Genomic DNA, 19,753 nt, shown 5'->3' with positions numbered 1-19,753 from the left:
CCTCTGAAGAGGATGTTTCATGTCACAATATTGTGTTAATCCATTTCTAATTTTATCTTCCTTAAAACCATGGCATGTAAAAGTATGTTCTTGTTCCTGACCCCATTGATAGTCAAGCATTTCTGAGTTGCATAAATCTTTTGTTGTTTGACATATAACCTTGTCAATTGTAGGTAGGTTAAATCACCAATTGTGATATAGGAAATGAACTCCTCTTTAATATGAGGGGTCATTTGTGTATATAGGTTTAGTGGTTATGATTTTAGGACAATATGAATTACCCCTACCCCCATCCTACATCTTCGCTTTTGCCAACATTTTGTTATCAGAGGGGGCTCGCATAAGTGTTGACTGTGTTGTTGCGCAAGAGTTTCACCATTGCCAACATTGGTTTTCATATACTCAAAGGGTGTCTCTTTATGAAAATCAACACAAAAATTTTATAGCAGACCGGGCAATTTTTTTTTAATTTTGATCGGTTGGCTCCCGGACTACTCATTCTTATGACAATAGATTCACCTCGGATGTGCTTCATTAGCAGAGCTGAAACAAAAGGTGTGCAGTGCAAAAGTGGCCCCCGGCCCCACCAATCATTACTCTGCCCTTGATGGTCAACTTGTACCTTGTTTCCATGCCACACTCATCCCAGTTGGAAAACTTTCCTGCTCCTTATACTGCATTTCCATGTAATTTATCCATTCAATTTTGGGCTGTCAAAGCTAGCTCACCCGTATTATATCCTGACCCTTTGCAAGAGCGAGCAATGAGATGAGTGCCTGCCATTCAGGTGATGAGTAGTTGCACATCTTGAGTCAAACCAAAAGGAAATATGCCATTATTTGGCTGAGGATAATCTAATTTTTCTTTTTTGCTTTTTAGAAGCACTGAGTGGGGCAACAGGCATAGGTTGAGATGTTAGCTTATCACTCGGATACAATGCACATTTTAGGTCTGAAATCTCTCATAGAAGTAGCATGTCTCATGGGCCTAGCAGCCCACCTTAGATTATGGAATCAACTTGTGACCCCAGGAAGGCGAGTTGAGTCCTCAAGACTTGCTGAGAAATAACTGTCCATTAAAAAGTGTAAAAACTGAATGGGATTGTGAGCTATTCACTTAGCTTGGATGGAGGGTCATATGCGGACTGGGGAGAACCCAGGTTTGGGCAGCACGGTTTACAACCTGGGATGTGTGGTGCATGGAAGCAAGGTAGTAGTATATGTGTGCTATCGTCGTACAGAGATATTTTATTGGTGTTGCATGTCTTTCATGTAATTGTATGTTTTAATGGTGCAATGAGTTCAAAAACACCTGTGAATTGGTGAGCGATCTTATGCATTTACACATCCAACAAACTGCTATCACTCAAGCAACTAGAAGGGCACTCGGTGGAGCGCATACCTCCACCACGTAATGCCTGATCCACGAGAACATATCGAGCCCAATACATTGTTGAGATATCATGCTATACAGTACTATATAGTTTTTGAGACAATCTCTCAATGGTGAAGAATCACTTTAAAAATTAAATAATTCTCGCATCCAGATCCGGTTTCGGATTTTCACCAAAATCGAATCATTTCTTCCTTGTAAAACACCCAACCTGTCCCCCAAGTTTCGTCCAAATCCGTCTACAACCTTTTGAGATATCGTGTTATATATCTTAGTTTCACCCCATCTCTCAATGGTGAAGAATCACTTAAAAAATTTATCAGATCCGAATCCGCAATCGGATCATCACCAAAATATGACCAATTTTTCCTTGTCGCACAGCCAACATGTCCACCAAGTTTCAACCAAATCCGTCCACAATTTTTTTGAGATATCCTGCACACAAACAAACAGACAGACAAACAAACAAGCAGTCATAGACTGGTACTTACGAAATCGGCAACTTGACCTCTGACCTTGTCTAATAAAAGCTGTCTCTCGAGAAGGTAGCGGGTCAAACCAGAAGTTTCTACGATGATTCTGTACCAAACCATCAAAAATCGAATGTTTGACCTCACTGTGACCTTGACCTTTGACCGATTTTGACCAAAATATAATCAGCGCTTGCCATCACCCTCATGAATCACGTGGTGTAATTTGACATTAGTAGCCTCTTCCGTTCTCGAGTTATTGTGCCTACAAATAAACACACAAACACACACACACACACACACACACACACACACACACACACACACACACACACACACAAACAGAGGACGGAAGTCATCAATATACTTTCGAAATATTTAGATTTCGTAAGTAGCAAACAGACAAACCGACAGAAAGGGGTGAAAACATAACCTCTTCTACCTTCGGTGGCGGAGGTAAATATTAAACATGTTGGAACGGCTTGTTTTAGAGAACGACCGGAGTACTTAATGTGAAACTGAATAAGCATTGCGTGTCAGTGTTGGAAGTGTGGAAGTACTCATTTGTTCACACTGAAATTCAATAAGGAAGCTCACGGAATTCTACTCAATCAGACCTCAAAGCACCTGGATACTTTAATATTGGCTAGGAAGTACTATATAATCCCCAGAGTCGAGACTTATAATTTTGTGACTTACATCACTTGGCATCACATCACCACTCAGAGAACATTTGGATGACATTAATTTGAATGTCCTCCGAAAAGTTATGTGACCGACCTCACAATAGGCATTGTACCATTGACAAACTTTATTCATTACACATTAATCGACTGTGCATGATCATATTCCTCTTCAATGCACTATATCCAGTGGTCAACCAAATCTTTTTGATCCAATAACAAACATATTACTTCTCAAGTGTACTTAACACAGCGGATGTGGTGATGCATATCCATATTTATTCCCAAAAAGGAAGATAATCATCATTGAACAGTTTTTTTTTAAGTGCAGACTTTTGGATTTCATCTGCATTTTTATGCTCAATTACCATATTCTCACCAATAGTTTTTCAACCAAATTACTATTTAACACACATCGGTGGTAAGCCCTGTTTTCATTATCCAAAGACTGCAAAACTCGACAGCAAAAGTGGTGAAAACTTGTAAGGAAATACTCACCAGTTTTCTTGAACTTCTTAATTTTACTTTCATTCTTTGTATTAACCCTATTCTAATTAACTTCATCGAACAATATCCATATCCCTTTAAGATCTACATGAACAGAACAATGCATGTGCTACAAATTGACCAGGGCATTGGCACACAACAATGGCCCTACTCATTTTGATGGATTAGCAAGTTATCCATGCCTGCACGGGATGCTAAACGTGGTCGGGATGCAGGTGGCAAAAATGCAAATGGTGTCTTCTGTCATCGGGCTGGCAGGATGGGAGCAACAATTCACATTTATTCCCACAACGGATGCAATTTAAATGCTCTGATGGTGGCGAGGTGCTCCGTTTGAAACAGGTTGTTCGATATATGTAGCTTTTTGATACCTAGGGTCCGAAATAATGTACAAAGTCCTGTCTCTTTCAGCAACTCTTCAGAGCTTAGTCTAGCGAGCCCCAGAATCGATCTCATCGCCCTATGCTGAACCCACTCCATTGGAAACTATGTCCTTGCTCAGACGTGGTGACCAAAACTGTACACAATATTATTTATCGATGTTCGATAGGTATGGCATTGTCAACAATCGGGATGCTGATGAGAGATCGACAGGATAATTCACAACAGCACATAGCAACCAAAGATAATCCCACCTGTTCGTTTTCCTTTGTGGATAATGTGCATTCTTGCACATGTTTGAAAATATACCTCTAAAGACCATAATCTATACATAATGCACTAACAGCACTTTTTATGATGTAATAAATAAACAGCCTTGATCTTTGTTGTTTGTGTTCCTGTTCGAGCATAATAAAACGAGATATCTGTGATCAAAAAGTGATTGCCAAGGATAAGCTTACCCCAACCGGGGTAGGCATACCCTTGGCGATCGCACATGACTTACCCTTGGCCCATGATCCAATGATGGCAATATTTTCTTTCAGACCACCATATGACCTTGACCTACACCATTTAGGGGGAAAGAGTAGATTAAGAAAATGTGTTCCCATATACAATTTATCCATAAAACTCAACATTATGAAAATAGGAGGAAAACTATTAAAGTTATGATAGAAGGGCTCTCTTCAACATCGTGACATAGCCAGATATGCCTCTGCCCACATTATGACATTATTATACATACTTGTACCAAGTTTGAGTTAAATCCCTGAACCCAGATTTAAAATATTAAATAAATCTGGCTGCCAGACCATGCATCCAATCAGGTTGAAATTTAAAATATATATATATATATATATATATATATATATATATATATATATATATATATATATATATATATATATATATATATTCCCCATAACTACGAGATCATAGTTGTGAAGTTTCACATTGATTGATGAAGCGGTTCAAGAGAAATAACTTTTCAAAAGATTTTGGTTCAATCCATTATAGCTGCCAGACCATGTGACCTATTCATTATTTGTGAACACCCTGGTGTCCCCAAGGCTTGGTAAACATGTGGGTGAGGTTTCCCCTCGATCAGTCCAGCCGTTCTAGCGAAGGAGATTTTTAAAAGTTTAATCTTCAAAAAAAAATCATAGCTGCCAAACCATGTGACCGATAACATCACAAGTGGAGAACTTTTTTTCCTCGTGGGCAAGCCATCATACCTGTAAAGTTTTGGCTCAATATGTTTTGCGGTTTCCAGAGAAGATGATTATGGAAGGTTTTTATTTCTTTTCAAATGTTTGCCGAATCATGTGACCGATGATATCATCAATTTTTTCCCAAATAATTTAGCCCAAGATGACCCTCAAAACTTTTGAATATTGATCGGATAAGGTGATCGACATATGCAATTATGATGTCACAATGAAGCCACCTATGATATCATATGCCTGGTGTTGGCTTAATGGTAAGGGTGGCGGGCTTTGGATCCTTCGGTCCTGAGTTCAAATCCCGCTCAACTGTTGAATTAATACCAGGTGGGGTTAACTTGGCCTGTCATCCTTCCGATGTCGGTAAAATGAGTGCCAGTATGCTGGTATCCTGTGTTGGAGTGGCGACCCATCCAGGATTGTGCCCATTAGCCAAGGAGACTGCTTAAGCAGCACCAACACTCTGCACAGATTATGGTCCCAATATCCTCCCTTCTCCAATGATATCATCCAAAAAAAAATCACACATTTCCCAGTACTTGACGTGCTAAGTTTCAATCTTTTCCATGGAGTGGTTTTGGAGACAGGTCCAAAGTTTTTCCTTTTTTCAAACATGGCTGCTGCACCACATAACCTATGAGATCATCATTATCATTAAAACATTCCACATAAGTCATTGCACCAATGCTAAAAAGTTTGTGTTAATCGGATAAGTGGTTGCAGAGAAAACAGAGAAGATTAGTATGGATGGACAGATGGACGGACAACCCAAAAACATTTGGCAACTTCATCAGCGAAGGCATAAAAATTGCTTTTGTTAATTAGGTCATAATCCGAAAACGTTAGGTCATGCACACAAATCAAAATATCAGGTGCGCATCAGCAGTGCAGATACGTTATTATGTTGCAAGAACACAAAGCAGTCTTTGAGATTCTGCATTGGCAAATTTGAGCGATGACACAAAAAAAAAGTGTTAATTTTTTCGCACGACATTGACCTTGACCTTTAACTCAGAGAGGTGCCAACATTTACTGTTCGGTAATATCTCATGATGTAAATTAAGCATAATGTGACTTGCTCTTGGATACCTAGGGAGGGCAATTTTGTTCCAATCGATGCTAAAATGTCTATAATTGGGTCATGACCTTGATGTCAATGTCAATGTCAAAAAAAATTATTCAACCCCGCATCTATATAATAAAGCAGGAGTATGTCCGTCTGTCTGACCGTCCTTCCATTAACTACTCCCTCAGAACATTCTGTGCAACCTTTTGGGGTCTCAGGGAGTGTCCAAAGGTGGGTGGGAGTTTTAATAATTTTCTCAATACAATTATCATTTTTAGTTTCCACCCATACAAAACTGCTTTCTCTTTCTCTCTCTCTCTCTCTCTCTCTCTCTCTCTCTCTCTCTCTCTCTCTCTCTCTCTCTCTCTCTCTCTCTCTCTCTCTCTCTCTTTCTCTCTTTCTCTCTTTCTCTCTTTCTCTCTTTCTCTCTTTCTCTCTTTCTCTCTTTCTCTCTTTCTCTCTTTCTCTCTTTCTCTCTTTCTCTCTTTCTCTCTTTCTCTCTTTCTCTCTTTCTCTCTTTCTCTCTTTCTCTCTTTCTCTCTTTCTCTCTTTCTCTCTCTTTCTCTCTCCCCCCACATGGAAACACAGTCACGGGATCAGCATTCGCAGATTCCAAAATTATGCAACAGCAAACATTCACTGATTCGGTAATATCTCAATACAATTGTGATTTTGAGTTTCCACCCAAACAACGCCACTTTTTTTCAATCCTAAGGTGGGTAGGAGGTTTCATAAATTTCTCAATGCAATTATGATTTTGATTTTCCACCCATATGATGCTTGCTCTCACTCGGTATGTAAATTGCATTAATGGGTTCGGCATTCATGGTTTCATCGTTCACCACATGTGGAAACATTCGCTTTTTCGGTAATATCTCAACAAAATTGTTTTTCCTCCCGTACGACGTTTCCACCCATGCAATGTTTCCTCCTGTACGACGCCGATCTTTATCTGAGTGTATGCACATTCGCAGCTTCAGCAATTTATCTTTACAATTGAGATTCACAGTTTGCACCGATCAGATGCCGTAATGTTTCACTCACATTCATGGATTTGGCATGAGCAGCGTCGCCACTGCCCGTGAATAGAAAGATTACTGACCACATTCCGGTCGGGTCAGCTGCAGCAAGTTTTTTGCCCAAGTCATTCATGAACTGGCTGCCCATTAGGGTGGAGTGAAAATGAATATTTTTTGTAATTTTCATATTTTTTGTCTGGAATAGTTTTAAAAAGATGTAACACATAATAATAAGTGATATACCAAATTTTTATTGAATTTCTTTAATGACTTCAGGTAGCCCAAGTCTCTCAGGTCAGGTATGGGAGCATGTGCCAGAACAGCGCGTCGCTGCGTCCACTTTCCGCCGGTACTCCAGGGGCCTCCGTCTGGCCATCCCCCAGGCAGATGCCAGGCCCATCCCCATCTCCTTGAGATGATGGTCAACCTGCTGCAACCATGAGGCACGTGGTCGGCCCACTGGCCTCCTCCACTCATGAGACTCCCTCGCTGAGAGAATCTGGTGAGCAGGATCAGCGTCAGGAAAACGAGCCACATGTCCATACAGCCGCAGCTGACGCTCACGGACTATGCAGGTAACAAATCTCATCCGAGTCTCTCTCAGCAACCGCTCGTTGGACACAAAATCCGACCAGCGATAGCCAAGGATTCTCCGAAGAGACCTGGTACCAAAGGAATTAAGTCTCCGTCTCAGATCCTTGGTCAAAGTCCAAGTCTCGCACCCATAGAGCAAGACTGGAAGTACCAAGGACCTGAAGACTCGGACTTTCGTCCTCCCGCACAGGTACCGGCAGCGCCACACCCCATGATCCAGTGAATCCATGACTCCCCAGGCCCGACCCAGACGTCTATTGACCTCCGGCTCACAACCTGCGGAGACATGAATATCACTGCCAAGGTAAGTGAATCTATCCACGACCTCAACATCCTCACCACAAACAGACACAGACAGGACAGCAGCATCCAAGATGTCACCGAAAGCCTGGATCTTTGTTTTGACCCAAGAAATCCGTAATCCCAACGGCTCCGACTCCTCATTCAGCACCTCGAGGGCCCCCAAGAGGATGTCTAAAGTCTCCGCAAAGATGACTGCATCATCTGCAAAATCAAGGTCCGAGATCTTGACATTGCCAAACGATGCACCGCAACTTGATCTCTCCGACATCCTCCCAAAAATCCAGTCCATACAAGTGCTGAAAAGTGTGGGGGCAAGTACACATCCCTGACGAACTCCAGTAACAACTGGAAATAAGTCAGAGGCGGTACCACCACACTTCACAGCACTCTCAGTACCAGAGTAGAGTTCAGACATCAGATCGATCAGTTTCGGTGGCACCCCACGAAGACCAAGAATCCTCCAGAGGACATCCCGATTCACTGAATCGAACGCTTTACAGAGATCAACATAGGCTGCAAGCAGCCCCTGCCGAAACTCTCGTCTGCGTTCAGTGAGGACACGAAGAGCAAGGATACGGTCAATCGTTGACCTCTTTGGTGTAAAGCCTGACTGCTCTGGACGCTGGTGCTCAAGCAGATGGTGGCGAACCCTATCAAGAATTATCCGAGCAAAGACCTTGCCCGGCACTGAGAGCAGCGTCACCCCTCGGTAGTTGTTGCAGTCTTGGCGATCACCCTTCCCTTTCCAGAGAGGGACAACAAGGCCCCTCTTCCAGTCAGTTGGGATGATGCCTGTGTTCCAGGCAGAGCACAAAACTGCATGCAACGACGCGAGTGCAGCATTTCCACCAGCCTTGAGAAGTTCAGCATGGATGCCACAGATCCCTGGAGCTTTGCCCCGTTTCAACTGGTTCACCGCAGCCCGTGTTTCCACAAGCGATGGTGGACCACAGTTGATTCGAGGGTCAGCAACAGGGATTGTAACACCCTTGACGTCCAACTCAACAGCTGGGGGATCAGCCTGGTACATATATGTACAAGTCTCTCCTGGTACAAGTCTCTCAAATATGACATAAATGGTAAAATAAACAAATATGGATATTTCAGATAAAACTATCTTGATAAAAGTTAATCAAACAGTCATTGCCATTAGCAAATATGCAGTCAATGTCAGAAAATCACATTTTATATTCTTTCTTGGTGTTAAACGTTGCCATCTTATTCCTTGAGTTTTGCCTATTTCTGATCAATCCGTCTCTCGATGACTCACTGCACACTAACTTTGACCCCTTGGTTACGAGTTTGATTCCGCGCTCTACGGCTTGTGTATGGCAAGGGTAACGCTGAAAGTCTACTGATGAGATTTCAGTTTCATTTATTAATGCCCACAGTTCATCATTCGTCATGTTCCGCAATATCGGTGGTTCCGTCACTTTACACGACATCCACTCTACGATTTCCGTGTAATCCTTCGCATCAACATTCAATTTGGGAACAACAAATTGCCGCACCGAACAATCTGTCTCATCTTTCTCTTTCCGTGCCTTCAATATTCTCCTCAGAGCCAACTCGCGTATGGGTGCTCTTTCATCTCTCACCATACACAGCAGAAGATTTTCGGTGTGCGCAAAGTACGCGTTTCTCTGAATTACCGGATCGATAATCTTCTTGTGAGCAGGCGACATGTATCGTGATTTCTGAATCATGTTAAACACGTGAGGAGCTCCGACCTTGCATGGTGGCTTGCTTTTGATGGCAAACCACATAGGTGCATACACACGCATGATGAATGTGGCCAAATGAACCAAGTTTATCGATGGCTTCTCGGTTGAGACATACAGACGCAAGAGGCAGTTCGCCGTTGTTAGCCATCGTGAATGGTTTAAGATTCCGGGTTTACGAAGAGATAGGTCGATTTGGCATTCACCCTTACTCACGGCCTGGCACATCTCATAGAGATAGTTTTGATCTGTGCTTAGATCTTTGGGATTGATTTCCGGTAGTTCTTCATGAATGGCCTTGAACGTCTTTACGGGAAGAGTTGTGCAAGTCTGGAGGGCTTTGCTGATAGGTCCAGAAAAGCTGGTAGGTCCAGTGGTAGATCCGTCTAGTTTTAGGAACAGGTGGCGTAGTGGCAGTTCATTCGCATGCAGAAGACACACAAACCATTGTAAAGGTCAAGTAATATACTCCTCGATGAGCCGAATAACTCCCCGCGATTTACCTGTATTCACAGCCGTACCATTGCAAACAATTGCATCGAGTTTATTTAAATCCGCGTTTCTCCTCTTCAAACATTCTACGATTGCGTCTTTTATGGATTGGCTTGATCCTCCATCTGGAGTTCCGTGGTCATAATACAGAGATCCAGGCTTGGTAATGATGCAGATGTGTTCTTCTTGTGGCGAATCTAGGTGATAGTTCATATCTTCCTCGTGTCTGTTGGTCAGTCTTGTCTTTTCGTCCGTCGAAATAGAGTCCAGAGATATTCGACTCTGCGCCTTATTTTGCTAAGTCACGAGATTTGTTTCTTTCTTTACGTAATTTACTTCTATCAATCACGTCTGTAGTGTCTTCGGAGCTGATGACATTGATATCTTTCAATAGCGCCGTTGTGAGAGATGCAGCTGCCCGATCGGAAACACCAGAACGGTCACATACTTCTTCCACGGATGGTATCTTGATTCGCATCTGATTGATCTTCCTTTTCTTGGCTGGTGTTGGGGTATTTGGGAAAATGGACGGCATATCATCTTTATCTTCTGTCTCACTATGGCTATATTCTGAATTGCTGGCTTCTGTCTGGTCGAGTTGTTCAGTGTTCAGTTGCTTTCGCTTTCGTTCGCACATGATTACAGCCTCCTTGTGCTTGTTCTGTGTCTGTAAATGCTTTGTTTCGATAACATCTGTACTGCCAATCATCATTTTATGACATGTGCATTGATCTTCGAGGAAGAGCTTTTCATTCGTGGGTACCTTTCGCGTTCTCTCGCATAAACATGCACTGTCACATTTGCAGGTATAGATATTGAAAAGTCTATGTGAATCATTCAGAAATATATCAACCTTGGTTTTTACGCTTTCCTGCTCCTTCCGCTCTCCATATGATTTAATAATACTTCTGTATTTCAAGTAGTATGCCTTGAGAATTTGTTTTGCGTGCTTATGAAGTACAGTCGGTAAAGAGGCCTTATTCCACAAACTTTCAACGTCACTACAGACAATGTCAATAATATCATTCAATGATGGGTCTTTGTTGTTCTGCATACACTTCAGATCTTGCTTCACTTTCAAAGAGTACTTCATCACATCATTATACGTTGGAAGGACATTCAAGGGTAACTTGCTTGGAGCACCGAATATATCACATGCTGTCTTTTTCCTTGTAGGCATTGCCGGCGAATTTGCCGCACTCTCCTTGGTACGATTCGACATCTGAAATGTAAGGAATGAAGATACTGTTACGATTCTACAATGTAACAAATAACTGCGTAAAATGCATATTAAGGCGCTGTCACACCTTGATGATATAGCCAGCAATGGCAAGGTATAAAAATGTATGTAAAACGTTGGCGTACGCTGAAATTTTGATGTTTTTAAAAAAAAGTTTTGGTCGTATTCATAACGTGTTGGTCGTATGCATAACATATTAGTAACGAGCACAGAACGTTTCGTTGTCTTATTTATATATATTATATATCTGTATATTTATATATATTATCTGTATATTAAGATAACATACCAACGAATGCTTAGCATGTTGTCAGTGTTCACAACCTATGCCTAACGATAGTTTAACTTAGGCATAGCACGCTGCACGTATCGACGACGAACTCGTGGCATAGCCTGTTAAAAACCTGCCGCACACCGATTTAAATCATAACCGCCTGAAAATTGAAAGTGTCAACCATGCAGTCACACCTTAACGATTTAGCCAGCATATGCCGACCTATGAAAAATTTGCCGAACCAAGCTGGCACATGTCGAATACGTTATGGGTAAGTTGTGTATACGTTAGGAGCACGTTGAAAAACGATGAAGTATGCTGTCATATTTCGTGGTACGTCTCGTACGTCATGAAATTTCAAGCATGCTGAAAATTTTACGACGTACTCGCCGTATGGCTCACACGTTCCGCTACGCTGGGAATAAGTTGTAGGCACGATATGCGATCGTTGACACACGTCGACACAAGTTCCTTGTAAGTTACTCATAATTCGAAAACGTCGAGGTAATGTTTAGCAAACCCGAAACTTATTTTCTCCGTCAAGGCACATTTTCTTTTTTTCTCCTTTGCTCCGTGAAGGCACGTGACGAAATATCTGCAGTTGTTGTTGTTGTTTTTATTTTTTATTTTGTTTTTTTAGTCCATCACAAATTTTAAAATATATTCAGACATTTGCTTTTAAGTTTCGACGTCGACGTGACAATATCCTCAAACAGAAAATATTCACAGAGGAGGAATTAAGAATAAGACATGAGCAAACTGAAGAGGCAATCGGACGTGACGTAATGGCATGTGACGAAATATCGGGCGTTATTGTTGTTTTTTGTTTTTTTTAATGCTGCCAATACGCCATTATATGGGAGCTGGAAATTAGAAACACGTTCAGTAAGTTCTGTGGTCGTCCGGAAGACGTCAATCAAATACGTCTACATACGTCAATATGCATTGGAGGTACGTTACACATAGGTTCAAAGCACGTTACTCATAGGTTAGAAATTAGTTTTGGGTACGCTAAGCATTACCTCGACGTGTTTCGACTTATGAGTAACTTACAAGTAACGTGCCTCGACGTGTGTCAACGGTTGTGTAACGTGCCTACAGCACATTACTCATAGGTTATAAATAAGTTTCGGGTAGGCTAATCATTACCTCGACGTGTTTCAACTTATGAGTAACTTACAAGTAACGTGTGTTGACATGTGTCAACAATCGCATAACGTGACTACAACTTATGGCCAGCGTAGCGGAATGTGTGAGTCATACGCTGACAAACGTCGTAAAATTTCAAGCATGCTAAAATTTGAGGACAACCGCAAAGTACAACGATGAAGGCCAGTGTACTACGATGTATGGCAGTGTTTTTCAGCGTGCTCTTAACGTATACAAAACTTACCCATAATGTATTCGACGTGTGCCAGCGTTTTAGACAAATTTTTCATAAGTCGGCATACGCTGGCTAAATCGTCAAGGTGTGACAGCGCCTTTAGTCTTCATCACTAATTATCGGTTATAATAGAATAGGTAGAATATATATTTATCTCTACAGTATAATATTACAGCTTACCATAATACTTGCAGAATGCAGATGAATATAGATCAATTCAAAAGCAGCATTGTTACTACGCGAATACAGCACTACATTGTGAGATGCACGCAACACACAGCATGTTACACTGTCACAATGTGTACTCAATGTCTTATCATAAGACAATAAAACACATGCCATGCCCATGTTGCCTAGCAACCACATGAGAGAGGGTCCTATGGGTTGGCAAAGACAAGCTGGTAAACTATGCCAGGAATTTTCCATTGCTTGCAATAATTACAATATAATGGGCTCATCTGCCACATTATTTATATTAATTTCTGGTGTAATATTATGCTACATGATCAAAGTTTTAATTAAATATTTAAACTGTTTAAAACACAGATATTAAATTATTATGCAAACTGCATAGTTGTATAATATCATTAACACAGGCAATATAAATTGCAAAAGTAGTTTCGGAGTTATCCCCCTTGAAATATTTATTTTCGCGAAAGTTATAAATATTTTGAGTGAGTTGGGCTACCTGAAGTCATTGTCTGAAATGATTATAATTTTGCATGATGAGTCATTAGTGGGTTCTACATCTTTTACAAACTATTCCAAAGGCATCCTGCATATTCTTATATTTCACTCCACCCTACTGCCCATGCCTGACATTCGACTGAAGGTGGCACAGGAATGTGGAATTTATTAGTTCATGGTTTGACATTCGCCATTTCCGAATTGTCTGTTTGCTTTTGGGCTCCCACCAATCCCTAGCACGGGTACCTCACTAGTTCTTTATGTTTGCATTATCGATGCAAAATTTCATTCCGAAAGTCCAAGCCGGCTCTGCAATACAGTTTGGAAATTTAGAGTGCAGGAAGAAAAAAATTCTTTCCAAATGCTGGTTTAGTACTCCTTGGAATCGAAGAAACCCTGGGGTACCATTGGAAATTGTGGGTGCCAATTGTAGAAACACACGCAACAACAGCAATAAGCCTTCCCCTATGCTATTGGGGGAGGCTTAATAAATTGCATACGTGTTGGTAGTACCCAGGGCACAACAATGGCCTACTCATTTTGATGAATTTGAACTCTCTGTGTCAATGGTCAAACAAAAGGCAACCACCGCGTATGGTGTTCACTTTTGTGGGCCTCGCATCAGTCTGTTTTTCCATGCTTGCCACGACACGTATCTCCCTGCGAGAAGGGAGGGGAGATGAGTTACGGTTTTCGCCTGTACACATACTACAGTGCAAGTGGTTCACTACTGACGGGGAATTATTAACCACAGCACAAATATATATTTGCTACACTTCTCCCACCATCCCCAACACACTGCCTCCCCCCATCCCCCTGCTTCCAAAGGGAGCAGGTGCTTCTCTTGGAGATAACAACACGAGTCATGCATGCATTCTTTCCCCACCACATCTCATCACCTGTTTTTAGATCCTCGTGGAGGATCTCGAAGTCTTACTCACATTGTTGTTCTTCATCTTCTTCTTGTGGACTTTTTTGTTTCACAGCCTACAGTTTTCATCGAAACTTCCTGAAGCTTGGCATATATATATATATATATATATATATATATATATATATATATATATATATATATATATATATATATATATATATTTATATATATATATATATATATATATATATATATATATATATATATACATATATATATATATATATATATATATATATATATATATATATATATATATATATATATATATATATATATATATATATATATATATATATATATATATATATATATATATATATATATATATATATATATATATATATATATATATATATATATATATATATATATATATATATATATATATATATATATATATATATATATATATATATATATATATATATATATATATATATATATATATATATATATATATATATATATATATATATATATATATATATATATATATATATATATATATATATATATATATATATATATATATATATATATATATATATATATATATATATATATATATATATATATATATATATATATATATATATATATATATATATATATATATATATATATATATATATATATATATATATATATATATATATATATATATATATATATATATATATATATATATATATATATATATATATATATATATATATACCCTGTGCAGACAGTAACCATCTCCGATTTTGAAAATTCGTCCTAGAAAAAAAGTTATGATGTCAAAATATCTCCGCTAATGGAAATCGCGTAACAAATTATCTCCGAAACTGGGCAAGCTTTTTGAATTCTGTTTGTGGGAATTGAACAGGGCATTAGCAGAGATGAATTACCGCACATATGATACATCACTATGACGACATATCAATTTTTATGACGTCATTCCTATTTTTTGACATTTTTTGTTTCACAACCCAGAGTTTTCATCGTTTCTTCGTGAAACTTGCCATGTATATGCAGAAAGCCCACGTGCAGGCAGTAACCATCTCCGATTTTGGAAATTCTTCCTAGAAAAAAAGTTGACATCATAATGTCGCCGCTAATGGAAATCGCCTATACCATTATCTCCAAAACTCGGCAAGCTGTTTGAATTTTGTTTGCGGGAATCAAGCCGGGCAGTAGCACAGATAATTTATCGCAAACCTGATACATCACAATGACGTCATATTCGTTTTTATGACGTTATCATTAAGAGGACGAGGATCTTATCTCATTTGAGCTTGTTTTTTAAAATCTTAAAACATATTGTTACGGTTTTGAAAATCCATTTTTTCTTTTTTGCCATTTTGAAAATCTAAAAACATATTGTTATTATATGGTTTTGCCAGCCAGGTCATGAGTGGCCTCTCTCAGACCTGCTTCCTGACCTTTGAAGCTGACGAGCCGCAGATAACTCCACAGCATGACGGGTTGCTAAGCAACCATGGACGCCGTCTGAAACAAATAAATATGGTAGGGTCCTCGTGCCCCAAGTCTCACGTTACCTTACTGGTGGTTTAGTTATCTCAGATGGGGAAACCGTACTATCAATGCCCCACTGTTAGAAATTAATTAGGTATGGCCGAGCAGAACTGTAAGGGAGACATCAGCGAGTCTAACATGGCAAATTGGTGGGGGTACAACCTCCTGTCTACTTATTACACACTAACCAATGGAGGAAACAGATGATTGAGCAGGCTTGGAAAGTATATATTGGTTTAACAAAGGCACATATTTACATAGATGCAGTGTCACATAGAAACAATCTCAACCCCAAGCATGTAAATAATCCCTGAATCATTCAGCTTTAACACAAAAAATACAACATAGGTGTGCCTCATTCCAGCAGGAAATTTAAACAAGGGGTACAGAGAGAGGAGGAAGAAGAATCGGGGAGTATTTTTGACCCCTTTCTCTCCTGCATGTGAGCCGGATGGCCCACAAGGGTCCCAACGTGAAGGGATGGGAGGAAAGGGAGGAGGAAGGGAATGAGGATGGTGTGGTGCAGCATGTCAACAGAGGTGCAAGTGTTTGCAGTGTGTGCGCAAGAGGAAACTGTGGGCATGAATCAGTAACTCCGCCTGGATGGTTCAAGGGGTAGTCATTGATACTCTGTGCCATGACGGATCAAGAGGCAACCGTTGAGCAATTTTATGTCTCAAGTGGACAAAATAGAAGTAGAGATAGCAAGGAAAGATCGTATAAATCAGTGTTGAAGGAACTTGTGCTGCCTGTCCACTTTCTCTGTCTTGGCACCAGGCTGCTCGTCTCGCAGAGATTCGCCCTCATGGAAGTTCGTTCTGGTCGTGCAGCTCAACTCGTACCATTCCTCAGACAGGAAGCAGCTCAGGTGTGAAACAGCAGCGATATCTAGAAATCTCTGGTTTATATACTTCCTGGGCAAGGCATGACTTTTGGGAGTGAAGGTCAATGCAGCACTCAGACCCTCGCTTGCCGCTTTCTCATTGGTATGCCCATGGCCCTTTTCTTCCCTGTCGCTGCTTAGAGGGTCGGTCATGCAATTTTCCTCACCGCAGAACATCCTGGTCCTTGCTTCCTTCATGGTTTCCCTCAGTGGGAGCACTGAACTAGCACAGTGTGGATAACACAGATAATACTGGCGTGGCCTTGCAGGGTGGTGAATGGTGATGGTAGTTCTAATATGGCACAACACAGAGGACCCAGTCAGCAGCAGAATGGCTTTGAATATAATTTAATGTGTGTGTCTATAATGTAATGTGTGCATGTTGCTTTGTGTGTATGGCTGCACTGTAGGAAAGTGTAGGGAAGGAGAGGTTTAAGAGGGATGGGGAGAGGGATTAGAAGGGATAGAGATTTTTGAGAGAGGAGAATTACAAAGATGGGAGAGGGATTGAAGCTGCTGTGCTATACTCGCACAACGCATCTCCCTGTCCCTGATATGAGGGGAAGGGTAACATAATTAAACAAAATTACTGCAGAAATATTTAAATGAGGGATCCTTTATGTGTTGAGTGCGACAACCCAGGGTCTTTCCAAAACCACAACAACATTTTCTGTCAAGAGCACTTCCCTTAATCATCAAGTGTCATGCATTTGATTATGTGCACTGGCTATCCTCAGTCTATGTTGTATTATAGTCATTGTGATGCACAATAGTGGTTGTTATGAGTGTGTGCCAGTTCGCAAATTCTGTGACAAATTGCATTTGTCAAATACTGTATGGTTGGTCTCATGGCCAGGCAAGAGTAGTTGTAAACCTATCCTGCAAATGCCTACACTTAAGAAATCCACTTCTTGTGGATGGTTGATCTTTTCCTATCACCAACATTCAACTTGTGCTCTCGGTCGGTCTTTCCAAGAACAAGTTTTTCCTCCCACGAAGAACGCCACAAACCTGTCACTGGGAGGTGCCTTGCTCGGGCACAGCACTCAATTTTCCGAGATCATGTCCACTGAGGTGTTGTCTCTGAAGAATTCCAATGAGCCTTCTTCTTAAAGCGTTTTCTGTCATATATTAATAATTGAGAACTTGCTGATTAGTTTCACTGGCTTGTAAGTTATAATAGAGGATGAGCAATCACGTCAATGCTCACAGTTGATCCAGTCTTAACTCTTCCTTTTCCACCTACAGTATATATTTTAGTTTATGCCTGGTGTTGGCTTAACGGTTAGGGTGGCTGGATTAACATCTTAGGGTATTGAGTTTGAGCCCCTGTTGTGCCGCTGCACCACACCAGGTGGGTTGACTCAGCCTGTTGTCCTTCTGAAGTTGTCAAAATGAGTCCCAGCTTACTGGTGATGGGGGCACTGCATTAGTGACACAGCTGTGTTCCCAGCAATGATGCAACCAGCAGCCACAGGCTGCATACAAAAATTATAATAATCTTTGTCTGCATTTTGTTTCGAGTGTACATCGAAAACCGTTCAACAGAGGAAATTGAAACTTTACCGCATGGTACATGACCTTTTGATGCAGCACATATATCTTGGATGATGCACCCTCCATCAGAACTTACATCGTGAATGAAACAAAGCCTAATTCCCAGAGACAATGCCACTTCCTCCTGTAAGAAATTTGATCACTTCAGCTTTTATTGTGCTGGGCTGGTGAAAAATGTGAAGAAGAGAAGAAGAGGAAGAAGAAGTACAATTCGCCATTTTAACAGTCTGATTTATACTTTATCCATCTATTCCGACGTCTTTATTAGCCTTGGCAGTTACGAAAACACTCGCAAATAAAAGCTACTTTCTAAAAGCTTGTGAATGTAGTCGAAAGCAGAATTTTCAAAGTATAATTTGTACACATTTACTTGGGACGTGTAGATAGATGCAATGACAAATTTGCCGCATCAAAAAAGTGTCCCAAGTCCTTCTCAAGACTATGCGGGGTAAGTATTCTATGAATACCGTCTAGTTCATTTTTGCATTCACTTTCATTTTTAAGTGGTGATGCCACTTCAATATTTGACTATTTCTGTCCATCTGTCCATAAAAAAAATGAAGAAGAAGAAGAACCTTTCTAAAATAGTGTTTCTTTGAAAAATGGACCATTTTGACTCTTTAGTCCACTGAGACCCCTTTGACCTTTGGTATTTTTTCTAAAGGGTAATTTTAAAGCCTTGTCACCCCCATGTGTCCTCCTCCCACTCTGCTTGATCTCATTCTCTCTCTCTCTCTCTCTCTCTCTCTCTCTCTCTCTCTCTCTCTCTCTCTCTCTCCTCTCTCTCTCTCTCTCTCTCTCTCTCTCTCTCTCTCTCTCTCTCCTCTCTCTCTCTCTCTCTCTTCTACACTGTCTGCTGTTGGTGTTTCTCAATTTCCATTTTGTTCCCTTACATTCTGCTTCAGCACTTCCATGAGCCTCGGTCATGTTTCCAAACACTGTACTGTATGTATATGTATATATATATATATATATATATATATATATATATATATATATATATATATATATATATATATATATATATATATATATATATATATATATATATATATATATATATATATATATAAATATATATATATATATATATATATATATATATTTTTTTTTTTTACAAGAACACGACAAGACAATGTACAAATAAACACAGTGTGTAGATTTCTGGATTCATGTGCTGTATTCTCACATGAGAGCACCAAAGGACAACCCAAAGTTCTATTTTTGAGAATCATATCATTTGTATCCTTCCCATAATCCATGGACCAGTGTGTGTTTGTGTGTGTGTTTAACACTCCCATGACACTTAAGACCCAAAATACCCAAAACATCCAGCTGACCCAAAAGTTCCCGAGGACTAAAAGACCCGAGGACTCAAAAGATACCAAAGAACCCGAAGACCCAAAAGTCCCCGAAGATCCA

At 40.1% G+C, this 19,753-nt stretch overlaps 1 long non-coding RNA gene across 1 annotated transcript in view; it reads left to right on the top strand.

Annotated features, from left to right (window-relative positions):
- LOC147027145 (uncharacterized) overlaps positions 1–19,753 on the top strand; it is a 121,987-nt gene that overhangs the window by 63,736 nt on the left and 38,498 nt on the right. The window contains exon 3 of the long non-coding RNA XR_015058702.1: positions 11,028–11,080. This is a non-coding gene — a long non-coding RNA (uncharacterized LOC147027145). The remainder of the gene's footprint in view (positions 1–11,027; positions 11,081–19,753) is intronic.

This window comes from Eptatretus burgeri, chromosome 5 (genome assembly GCF_056783735.1).
Source record: "Eptatretus burgeri isolate ZD-2024b chromosome 5, Ebu_testis_v1, whole genome shotgun sequence".
Lineage (NCBI taxonomy): Eukaryota > Metazoa > Chordata > Myxini > Myxiniformes > Myxinidae > Eptatretus > Eptatretus burgeri.
This window is presented reverse-complemented; position numbering and strand designations above follow the sequence as displayed.